The sequence below is a fragment of the Bos grunniens genome, chromosome 1 (genome assembly GCF_055505025.1).
Source record: "Bos grunniens cultivar Pamir isolate PY7600 chromosome 1, Bosgru_T2T1.0, whole genome shotgun sequence".
NCBI classification, from domain to species: domain Eukaryota; kingdom Metazoa; phylum Chordata; class Mammalia; order Artiodactyla; family Bovidae; genus Bos; species Bos grunniens.
The window spans coordinates 511,512-524,607 of record NC_141165.1 but is presented as its reverse complement, the minus strand read 5'-3'; positions in this window follow the sequence as shown (position 1 = coordinate 524,607).

Below are 13,096 nucleotides of genomic sequence, written 5' to 3'. Positions count from 1 at the left end.
GTATACACACTACTTTATATAAAACAGACAACTAATAAGGACCTACTGTATGGCACAGGGAGCTCTACTCAGTACTCGGTCATGAACTACGGGAAAAGAATTAAAATGAAGAGTGAATACATATATGTGTATAACAGAGTCACCATGCTGTACACCCAAAACGAACACAACAGTGTAAAGTTATTAAAAAATTTTTAACTCTTGTGTGAGACTTGAATAAATCACATTCTTCTTTAAACCACCATAATTTAGCCCCTCTGTTATAATAACTTTTCCTGTATGTTATCTACTGCTGTAGCCTTCTGAAGAAGCTGTCAAAAACTAAGTCTTACTAAATTAATCTGATGAAGCAATTTCACACCTTCCTAGAAGAGTTATATCAACCATGCATTAAAATTTACTGTGTTTTTAATAATAAAACAGATATATTTATGGGAAAACATATTTAAAGGAGATTGGATAATTTAGCCATTTTTATAACTGTTAGATCCTTGTCCTTTAAATAATAAGAGAAATGTATTTAAAGGCAATACAACTAAAATTGGAGGAGATAGTCATTTGTATCACTCTCAGTCATTTTTATTTTCAGTTATTCAGTAAAAGATGATATGTGGTATAAAGGGAAAAATTATTTGTATAAATCATCAAAGCCAACTCTGTTTCCCAAATCAAAGTGAACACTGACTCATCCTATCCCCACAGACATACAGCTGATGCCCTCAAAAACGTATCATTGGCATATTTCCTTAGGCAGATTTTCCTAGCACTTTCCCTCTTTCTGTGACTCCATGGGTTAAGCGAACAGCACAGCTTTTGTTACAAGATCCACTTCCATCTGAACATCGGACTTATTCATGTTGATGTGTGGCAAAACCAATACAGTATTGTAAAGTAATTAGCCTCTAATTAAATAAATTTAAATTTTAAAAAATTAAATTAAATTTAAAAAAGGAATTGCTATCTGTTCATTCATTTAGTACTCAGGATACAAAGATGGCTATGTTTCTGTCGCTACTCCCTAGGATCTCACAGCCCAGAGTGGGAGCCCAGTCATGTCCGATTCTTTGTGACCCCATGGACTGCAGCACACCAGGCTTTCCTGTCCTTCACTATATCCCAGAATTTGCTTAAACTCATGTCTACTGAGTCAATGATGCATCTCATACTCTGTCAGACATCTAGAAAAGACTATCACATACAAAACAGTGCAAGAGAGCAAGTGCTTCAAGAGAGGCCGGGAGGACGTCTCACCCTTTCGTGACGGTCTTCTTCCACACATGTATCCCAGCTTCCGTCCAATATATGCTGATCAAACCAAGCAAAGTTAAACAGAAGACGCAACCATAGGAATCCTGTGCCTTAAATGAGCTATTTCTTCAAGTCACATTTTCCTCATCAGTAAAATGGAAAAGCTTCATGGGGTCGCAAAGAGTCGGACACGACTGAGCAACTGAACTGAACTGAACTGAATCTTTACCTCATAAGATTGTTTTGAGGAATAAATGAAATAACATGTATAAAGTACCTTCACGTAGTAAGGACTTAATATTTCAAGGTTCCTTCTCTCTTCCCCTTCCAACAATGACTTGAAGATAGAAATATTCATGTATATTAGATTTATTATCAACCTCCTCACTTTCACTAATTTCTATACTAAACACTCTGTCATGTATTTCTATTTTCAGCCTATAAATCTCTTGTGTAAAATATATTCTGATGGTTTATTATTTTCTATAAGGAACAGTATTTCCATATAGTGGCTCTAAATTTGCTGCATCAAGTGTCAATGGATTTACTCTATTTCTTAACACATGGTGATTTATTGCACAAATTTGGTAACATGAGCCAAACTGTAATTTCATCAGCTGAATCCAGACATGAAGAAAACAGTCTATCTTCTGTCAATGAAGATCAGAAAGTCCCAATCCACCAGGCCAAAATTGCAGCATAAATCAGTCACCCACCTCTAGCCATGTTGGAAACAGAAACCAATAGAAATTAGATCTTGTACTATCCATGGGGTGAGATTCAATATGCGCCTCCTACACACACAGAAACTCTAGTTACAGAAACGAATATGAAAACTAACACAAAAATGGAGTCTGGGAAAAGCAAAGATGAAACTTCCCTGTGGAAAAGCCTCCACATACTATAAACATAAGCCTCTACTACCATAAACATACACACACACACACACAAAACTATATATATATACACACACACACATATATATACACATATATGTGATAACTTCTTTTAAATTCATGCTACTGTAAAATTCAGGTGCCGAAAAATTCATGAGACTTCACCTTCTCAATAGGAAAGGGTAGCTTATGGAAAAGCAATTCTTCCTCCAAGAACAACTATAAAATATCTAATACAACATCAAAGAATATCTGTCTGAAGGCTCAAAGAGCTACCAAGGCAATTAGGACTTGAGAAGCCAAGGTCACAGAAAGGTTAAACCAAGTAAACCACCTTTACCTTCAAAGCATTTGCAAATACTTTGCATGGTGTAAGAATATAGGAACAGAACTACAAAAGTAGAACTTCTGACACAGAAAAATTATAACCTGGGCCTCCTAAGTCAGCTAATAGTCGAAAGCCAAGTTCCTGAACAGAAAGGAAACGGAGCGGCTGACACGCAGTGCTCCTCCACCCAAGGCTTGGGTTCTATGCTTACGCTGCGTGGGGCAGAAATCTAAGGGGTTAAACATAAGGATGCTGAAAAGAAGGAAGAATATTGAATAGTCTCAAGTGCCAAGGAGGCAAAAATTAGAATTCAAGACCAGAAAGTACAAGGGTTCTAGTAAACACGTCATCTGGACTTTCAGCTGAACCTCAGATGGCTGCATACCAGGCACAGGTATAAACCAAATGCCATATGATAATGTTTTTATGTGGAAAGTAAATAATGATGCAAATTAACTTATTTACAAAATAGAAATAGATTCATAGACATAGAAAACAAATTTGTAGTTATTAAAGGGGAATGTGGGTGAAAGGACTAACAGATATATACCACTATACATAAAATAAACAGCCAGGACCTACTTAATAGCACAGGTAACCATATTCAATACCCTATAATAAACCATAATGGAAAAGAATATTAAAGAGAACATATGCGTATATGAACTGAATCACCTTGCTGTATATCAGAAAGTAACACAACATGGCAAACCAGCTACAATTTTAGAAAAAGACACTGATGAAAGAAACTGAAGACAACACAGATGCAAAAATATATGCCCATGGATTGGAAAGATAGATGTTAAAATGACCATACTGGACTTCCCTGGTCGTCCAGAGGTTGAGAATCCACCTGCCAATTTAGAGGACACAGTGTAGGTTCGACTCCTGGTCTGAGAAGATCCCACATGCCTTGGAGCAACTAAGCCATAAGCCACAACTACGGAGCCCATGCACTCTAGGACTCAACAATGAGAAGCCTGTGTTCCCCAGTGAAGAGGAGCCCCCATTCACCGGAACTAGGAAAAGGTGAGGACCCAGCAACGAGGACCCAGTACAGCCTAAAATAAAAAGGTTTTGAAAGTGATGATACTGCCCAAGACAATCTATGGATTCAATGCAACCCTTAAAATATTAATGGCATTTTTCACAGAACTAAAACAAAACACTTTAAAATTTTATGGAAACACATACACCAAAAAAAAAACCCCACATAGCCAAAACAATCTTGAGAAATAAGTACAGAACGAGAGGAATCACACTCCCTGACTTCAGACTATACTACAAAGCTACAGTAATCAAAACAGCATGGGGGCTTTCCAGGCAGCTCAATAATAAAGAATCCACCCACCAATGCAGGAGACACGGGTGCGATCCCAGGTCAGGGAAGATCCCACATGGCATGAAGCAACTAAGCCCACGCACTACAGCTACTGAGCCAGAGCTCTAGATCCCTCAGTCTGTAACCACTGAGCCCTCTCGCAGCAACTACTGAAGCCCATGCATCCTAGAGCCCACGATCCACAAGAGAAGCCCCTGCTCCACAGCAAGAGAGTGGCCCCTGCTCGCCACAGCTACACAAAAGCCCACACAGCAGTGAAGACCCAGCACAGCCAAAATAAGCAAAGAAAGCAATGGAGAAACAAAAATAGAAAACAACTGTTAAAAAAAACAACAGTATGGAAAACTGGCACAAAAACACACACACAGACCAATGGACAGGATGGACAGCCCAGAAATAAATCCACACCATTATGGCCAAGTAACCTAAGACAAAGGAGGCGAGAATACGCAATGGAGAAAAGACAGTCTCTTCAGGAACTGGTGCTGGGAAAACTGGACAGCTCTATGTGAAAGGGAGAAAATAGAACATTGTCTCATGCTATATATGAAAATGAATTCAAAATGGATTAAAGAACTAAATGTAAGGCTGGAAGCCATAAAACTCCTAGAAGAATAGGCAGAACACTCTGAAATAAATCAGAGTAATATCTCCTGGATGTATCTCCTAAAGTAATGGAAATAAAGGCAAAAAAAACCCAAACAGGAACTAATTAAACTTAAAAGTTTTTGCACAGCCAAGGAAACTATCAACAAAACAAAAAGACAACTTACTAAGTGGGAGAAAATATTTGTAAATGATGTGATTGATAAGGGGCTAATATCCAAATGTATAAACAACTCAATATAAAAAATAAAACCCCGATTAGAAAATAGGCAGAAGACCTGCATAGACAGTTTTCCGAAGAGGAAATGCAGAGGCCAACAGCCACATGAAAGATGCTCAATATAGCTAATTATCGGGGAAATGCAAATCAAAACCACAGTGAGATATCATCTCACTCTTGTCAGAATAACTATCAATAAAAAGGTCATAAATAACAAATGTGGTGAAATACACTGTTGTAAATTGGTTCCGCTGCTATGGAAAATAACATGGAGGTTTTTCAAAAAACTGAAAATACAACTACCATATGATCCAGCAATCCCACTCTTGGGTATATACCCAAAGAAAAGGAAAACACTAGTTTGAAAAGATATTTGTAGCCTAGTGTTCCTAGCAGTATCGCTCACAATGGCCAAGTCATGGAAGCAGCCTAAAGTGTCCACCAACAGACGAAAGGACAAGGATGAGATGGTATAGATAAACAGTGTAATCCTACTCAGCCATAAAAAAGAGCAAAATTTTGCCATTTGCAACAACACAAATGGACCAAAGGGTATCAGGCTTAGTGGAACAAGTCAAAGACAAATACCGTACGATACCACTCATACGTGGGGCTTCCCTGGTGGCGCAGACGGTAGAGTCTGCCTGCGATGCGGGACACCCAGGCTCAATCCCTGGGTCAGGATGATCCCCTGGAGACGGAAATGGCTACCCACTCCAGCACTCTGGCCTGGAAAACCCCACGGACGAAGCTTGTGAGGCTACAGTCCATGGGGTCGCAAAGAGTCGGACACGACTGAGTAACTACCACTATCACTCATGCAGAATCTAAAACATAAAACAAGCAAATGATTATACAAAAGAGAAGTGGACTCACAGGTGCAGAGAACAAACCAGTGGTCACAAGGAGGGAGAGTGGTGGAGAAAGGTCACGAAGGGAGCAGGCGGCGAAGAGACACAAAACATTACTGCAAATGAATCAGCCATAAGAATGTATGTTACAGCACAGGGAATATAGCCACTCTTTTATAATAAGTGGAGCATATTCTATAAAAGTATTGGAGCACTATACTGTACATTTTAACATAGTATAAGTCAGCCATACTTCAATTTAAAAAGAGAAAGGCAAAAATGGAGGCGAACAGAAGCAACCCAGCCGACAGGCAGCACCAAGCCTCGCAAGGTGTGAGTGAAGCCGCCTTGGGTGTCGTTGCCCTCCAGCCCGGACGGGCGCAGCTGCACAAGGGAGCTCAGCCAACAGTGTGCAGAGCGGAGATACGCGGTCTCCTGAGTCCTTCCGGGATTTCCTGACCCACAGAATTTCACACAGTGAATGGTGTTGCTCTAAGGCATTAGTTTGGGGGCAGACTTGTGCAGCGGCTTCATAAGCCATCTCTTTCCCCTACCCCCTTGTCTCCATTACTCAACAGCCTTCAGGTCTCATCAGCGTGGGCCTGTTGAGGAAGCCAGGAAAGGACGCCAGGTAGAAAAAAAGCTCCCTGGAGCCAAAACGGGCCGCAGACTCACTTCCTGCACGTGTCTCCCAAGCCAGCTTTGTCCCGTTTCCACTCTGCCTTGCCTCAGACAAACCTCTAGGAATTTCCCCCATTTTTGCTTTATTTTGCAATACTTCTGTCTCCTGCTAAGTCCACTATCATAACCAGCTTGGATCTTACTTCAAAGACCCTAAAAACACAATTTACATATGATTTTTGGGGGGCATAGGGAAGATCTGGAAATTTGTGCATGTATATCTGTAAGCACATACTAATTTTTCTTTATATCCCCTAGGTCTCAATCAAGTCAAAATGACATTTAATTCTATATATACTTAAGTAATACAACCTAGATGTCTACCTCTTATGATAAATCTCTCAGAGCCAACTAATAATGTACCAATTTCTGACAAAAAGCCCCTTTTAATTCTCCATAAAAGATTCTTTAATCCAATTTGATTTATTCAGTAGTCACAATATGAATATGAATTGACCTGGAGAGTTGATTCGGTGTTTTTAAAAGAGCCAAACTGTTTCCAATGGCAACCAGAGAATCAGCTTGACATCTCAGACTATGAAAACCTTAGAGTTCATCCATATGATGAGCCCAGCAGAGAACTGGGAGGTTTATGACATTTTAATCACTGATAATTTGGGTTGTTGCTGATGAGAAGACTTTAATGTGAAGAACTTGGAGAGGGTTTCAAGGAGAGTTGCCAAGGTAATTAAAACAGCCTTGTAAATTGGTTTGAAGAATATGCCAGGCTGCCAAAGAGACCATCAGCCTATCTGACCGTCCCCTGACCACCCCCATCTATTCATCGGATGATCTCAGCCTTAATTGAAATTGACAACACAATGATGACAAAAATGTGTCATGGCTCATGCAGGACACACTACCTCATAACCCCGGGGAGAATGTGAGGCTGAATGATGAGACAGGTCATTTGTAGACCTTTCAAATTTCTGAAAGGCTACCTAAAGTAGACGGGTGTTGTTCAGTTGCTCAGTCCTGTCCAACTCTTTGTGACCCCATGGTCACATGCAGCATGCCAGGCTTCCCTGTCCTTCACCATCTCCCAGAGATTTCTCAAATTCATGTCCATTGAGTCAGTGATGTCATCCAGCCATCTAAAATAGGTAATTTACATTTTAAAATGCACTGAGAATTAAAACAAGGTAATAGCCAAACTTGAGCATCATTAAATGTATATGACAGAAAGTGTTAGTCACTCAGTTGCGTCCGACTCTTTGCAACGCCATGGACTGTAGCCCACCAGGCTCCTGGGTCCGTAGGATTGCATAGGCAAGAATACTGGCGTGGGTTTCCAGTCCCTTCTCCAGGGGATCTTCCCGACCCAGGGATCAAACCCGGGTCTCCCTCATTGCAGGAAGACTCTTTACCATCTGGGTCACTATATAAATGTATATAGGAGAAAGTAAAGCAGAAGAAATTAAATCCCAAAAAGTCCTAAGTGAGCAAACCTCGGGCATATGGATATAAATATAACCTTGACTAATGGCATGCGGGCTTCCCTGATGACTCAGTGCTGAAGAACCTGCCGCAATGCAGGATACGCATTTGCAATCCCTGGGTCAGGAAGATCCCCTGGAGAAGGAACTGGCAACCCACTCCAGGATTCTTGCCCTGAAAGTCCCAGGGACAGAGGAGCCTGGGGGGCTACAGTCCATGGGGTCTCAAAGAGTCAGACACGACTTAGCGACTGAACAATGTAGCATGGACAAGAGACGGTGGGAGAGGAGGAGAAAGCACACCCATGGTGAGAGGGAGGAGATGGAAGGAGAGGGAGAAGAGACGGTGGGAGAGGAGAAAGCACACCCATGGTGAGAGGGAGGAGATGGAAGGAGAGGGAGAAGAGACGGTGGGAGAGGAGGAGGAAGCACACCCATGGTGAGAGGGAGGAGATGGAAGGAGAGGGAGAAGAGACGGTGGGAGAGGAGGAGGAAGCACAAGGAGAGGGAGAAGAGACGGTGGGAGAGGAGGAGGAAGCACACCCATGGTGAGAGGGAGGAGATGGAAGGAGAGGGAGAAGAGACGGTGGGAGAGGAGGAGGAAGCACACCCACGGTGAGAGGGAGGAGATGGAAGGAGAGGGAGAAGAGACTGTGGGAGAGGAGGAGGAAGCACAAGGAGAGGGAGAAGAGACAGTGGGAGAGGAGGAGGAAGCACACCCATGGTGAGAGGGAGGAGATGGAAGGAGAGGGAGAAGAGACGGTGGGAGAGGAGGAGGAAGCACACCCATGGTGAGAGGGAGGAGATGGAAGGAGAGGGAGAAGAGACTGTGGGAGAGGAGGAGGAAGCACAAGGAGAGGGAGAAGAGACAGTGGGAGAGGAGGAGGAAGCACACCCATGGTGAGAGGGAGGAGATGGAAGGAGAGGGAGAAGAGACGGTGGGAGAGGAGGAGAAAGCACACCCACGGTGAGAGGGAGGAGATGGAAGGAGAGGGAGAAGAGACTGTGGGAGAGGAGGAGGAAGCACACCCTGGTGAGAGGGAGGAGATGGAAGGAGAGGGAGTACAGCCAGGGTACTGACGTAGACTGGGCTCCAGCTCCTTAGAGCGAGCTACTGTGGGCTCTCAGGTGTCTCACGTCATCTTCCCAGGACCTGATGAGAACACGGAGACTCAGAGCTGAAGTCTCAACCAGAGTCCCCTTCCAGAAAGTGATGGAACAGTATGCCTAACTGACCTAAAGCTGTATGACTTCAAAGCCAATACTCCTTCCGCCCCCAGATTCTCAGTCAACAGGGATTTACTTAAGGGCACTAAACAACAGAATCCCCTGGAGTAGAAAGTAGCAACCCACTCCAGTGCTCTTGCCTGGGAAATTCCATGGACAAGAAGAGCCTGGCGGGCTACCGTCCATGGGGCCGCCAAGAGTCGGACACGACTGAGCGACTGAGACCAGCACAGCACAAACAACAAAATACATAGCCTTATGCAAAAGAATTATTTCACACATGCAAGGGTGGGTCTATTTTTCAAAGTCAAATGCGTTGTAGAGGTGAGGCATGTGTATACAGTGGTTAAGAATACAAGATCCAAAATAGGTAGAAAAAAAAAATTGAATCTTAGTTACATCACTTCCTAGCTATGTGATCTTTGGCAATTTATTGTGCCTCTTGGAGCTTCAGTTTCCCCATCAGAAAAGTGAGAACAGCTATGCCTAGATGATTAGATGATGAAAGGATGACATAGCATGATACAGAATGCTTCATACAGAGTCCTGCACACGGAACTTAATACATGTAAACTATAAGAATCCATTCTACTCCCACTCCTATATATTTGGTTATTAAAATGGCTATGACTTTTTTCTTTTGTAAAACAGCTTTGAAAGTGAAAGTCATTGTTTGCGAACCCATGGACTATACAGGGGGATCTTCCCAACCCAGGGATCTCACCCAGGTCTCCCACATTGCAGGCAGATTCTTTACCAGCTCAGTCACCAGGGAAGCCCAAGAATACTGGAGTAGGTAGCCATCCCCTCTCCAGGGGATCTTCCTGACCCAGGAACCGAACCGGGGTCTCCTGCATTGCAGGGAAGTCCCAAAACAGCTTTATTCAGGGATAATTTACATATCACAGAATCTCCTCACTGTATATGTACAACTCAATAGTTTTTATTGAATTACCGAATTGTACAACCACCCCCAGAATTCAGAACATTTCCATCCTTTCAAACATAAATCTCTTGCGATTTGTGCTCGTCTCCATCCCTACCACCAACTCCAGGGAACCACAACGCTTTCTGTCCCTACTCTTATTCTAGACTGTAACAAAGGTCAACTCCACTAAGAAAAGTATTTTAACACTAATTAAATATTAATATTTTAAACACACGACCAAAAAATTGACGTCAACATTTCTCCAGCCCTGGGATGAGTCCTCTCTGAAATCTATGCCAAACATCACAAATCTGGAAGAGGTGACCCTGTCCTTCAGAAGTCTGAAGATACAAGTTATTAAACAGTCTCCAGAGCTAAATGTAATTATTTTTCCAACATCATTCCCCCTGGTTTGCCTTTTCCCCCCTTGCATCCATTGGTGTCATCCCTCATTTTTATCTTTTCTGTTCCTACTTATCAATCCCTCCCCTCACCCCACACAGCTCCCCTTTCCTTTTGAACTACCTTCTACCAACCTGGGGACTCCAGCTGAAGTTTCTATGGCTGGTCTTCCCCAAATGTCCTTCAAATGGCTCTTTCCCTGTAGGTTTTAATGGCCCTATTAGGAATGCATTTCTTGAGTTAAACAAAATAGCTTGTTACTAAAGGCAAATATGATTTTAGGAAGGAAAGCACATTGCTACTCATTTGTATAAGTTAACGGATCAGAAATTCAGCAGCATGCGATTCCAGAGTGTGCTGACTGTGGGAAGAAGGATTGTGTGTTCAGAAAGAGGAGGTCAGACTAAAAGGTAAATTTCACGATTTTGCTCCATATTTCCCAAAGAATTGTCTCATGTTTGTATCCTGCGCTCCTACTTCGTAACAAACTTACCTGTCCGCTGTCACATGATGGTCCCTTTTGTGTTTTCTAAACTAGACAATATGAGCAACTTATCCTTGATAAGGTGGAAATGGCTAACACAGTACACATTTCAAGATGGGAGCCTCCTAGGGAGGCGGAGCACAGAGATAAAACACAGACCTTGGCATCAAACGGCCTAAGATAGAAAACAAGCAGCCCTCTATTTCAGTCCTAAATGCCACAAGATGAAATGCTAGAAGTTTATTTACGCTAATAAAAATCACCTGTGCATTTTCTTTCTGAAATCAGATTGGACCATGAAGGTACAACCCTCCACCAGCTTATTATACCCTCTCATTCCACCGTGTCACTATGGAAACACCACGGGAACCCATGTTGAGAAGGTAGAATTTAAGACACCCAATTCCATTCAGCATTTTCTCACAAGCCTAAGGAGTGATGTGTTAGTCACTCAGTCGTGTCTGACTCTTTGCAACCCTATGGATTGTAATCTGCCAGGCACCTCTGTCCATGGGATTTTCCCTGCAGGAATGCTGGAGTGGGTGGCCATTCCCTTCTCCAGGGGATCATCCCGACCCAGGAATTGAACCCAGGTCTCCTGCACTGCAGGTGGATTCTTTGCCCACTAGCACCACCTGGTAGGCCTGACACAGCCAGTGTTCCCAGGGTCTGTGTCCGAAGCTGCAGCCAGGAGCACAGTCTTGCTTCCATTTCATCCAGACTCTGCTGTGTACTCAGCTATTCTCTCTGGCTCCTTGCATAAATAGATTTAGGGATATTGGTCTCCAGCTAAATTACTTTATGAAACTTGAAATTACCTTCAGTACCAGTGTTATCTTTTTTTGAGAAATCAACTGCTAAATAACAAAGAAAAGTTTAGCTAAACATCATCTTACAGATTTCAGCCACAAAAGGATTTTCCACATATATTACCAAACTCTATCCCTTTTGAAGACAGAAGCCATAAAACACTAAGTCCAAGCATTCTATTAAGAAATAATGTATTCTAAACAAATAACTCAGACACAGAAAACAAACTTACCTTTACCAAAGGGGGAAGAAGAGGGGGAGTTTGGGATTAACAGACACGCACTACCATATATATATATATTTATAAATATTTATTAAAATAGATCAACAACAGGGGCCTACTGTATAGCACAGGAACTATTCAGTGTCACATAATAACACACAATGGAAAAGAATCCGAATGCTTGTATGTATACATGAGCAGTGTACGTATTGTTGTTGCTGTTGATGTCTGACTCTTGCGACCCCATGGACTGCAACATGCCAGGCTTCCCTGTCCTTCACTGTCTCCTAGAGCTTGCTCAAACTGACATCCATCGAGTCTGTGATGCCATCCAACCATCTCACCTCTGTCGTCCCCTTCTCCTCCTGCCTTCAATCCTTCCCAGCATCAGGGTCTTTTCCCATGAATTGGCTCTTTGCATCAAGTGACCAAAGATATATATACACACACACACACACACACACATAAATTGAATCACTTTGCTGTACACCAGAAACTAATACAACATTGTAAATCAACTGCACTTCAATTTTAAAATAAAAATGAAAGTATTCTTCCCTGAAAATTCTATGTAAATCCTTTGGCCCCTCCCTTTTTCCCTCACAAGTACAGCTGAAAGCCAGAGAGATTTAGGTGTGTTCCCTTCGTCTGTGGTTGCTCTCAGGCTTGCCTGTGATTGAAGGCTTTCTAAGCCCACTTGGGCCTCACATCAACCTGAGTGACTAGACTGCAGCCAACGCACCCCACACCTGTTTCCCTGCTGCCAGGCTGTCACACCCATACCTTATTACTACCGCAATTTAAAGACTGTATTTTGGAAAGAAAAATCCTTTGCGTGTTATTTTTTCTCTCGAGGTTTCTCACTTCAGTCTGATGGAACACTGGTCTCCGTAACCAGGCTGATTAACCCCCGGCGCTGAGCCCTGTGTGCGCATGCGCCGGTGTGCTGTCAGCCTGATCAGGCGCTGAGCCCTGTGTGCGCATGCGCCGGTGTGCTGTCAGCCTGATCAGGCGCTGAGCCCTGTGTACGCATGTCTGTCAGCCAATCAGGTGCTGAGCCCTGTGTGCGCATGCGCCGGTGTGCTGTCTGTCGAGGCGCAGTTATCCGCCGACCTGTCCACTGCTCCTTCTAGACAAAGAGTCTCTTTCTCTCACATGCCTCTAAATCACGAGGTATCCGACACAATGCCTGGTGCACAGGAAATGCTCAAAAGTTTGTGTTGAACACACGGCCCGTATTACACTGTCCAGAGAGTAAAACCAGGTCTGACGCCTAACCTGTGTTCTTAACTTTAATAACTGATGTGTGCCTAAATGTGGATGTTGTGTGCTCAGTCGTGTCAGGCTCTGCAATCCCATGGACTGTAGCCTGCCAAGCACTCTGTCCATGGAGTTCTCCAGGCAAGAATACTGG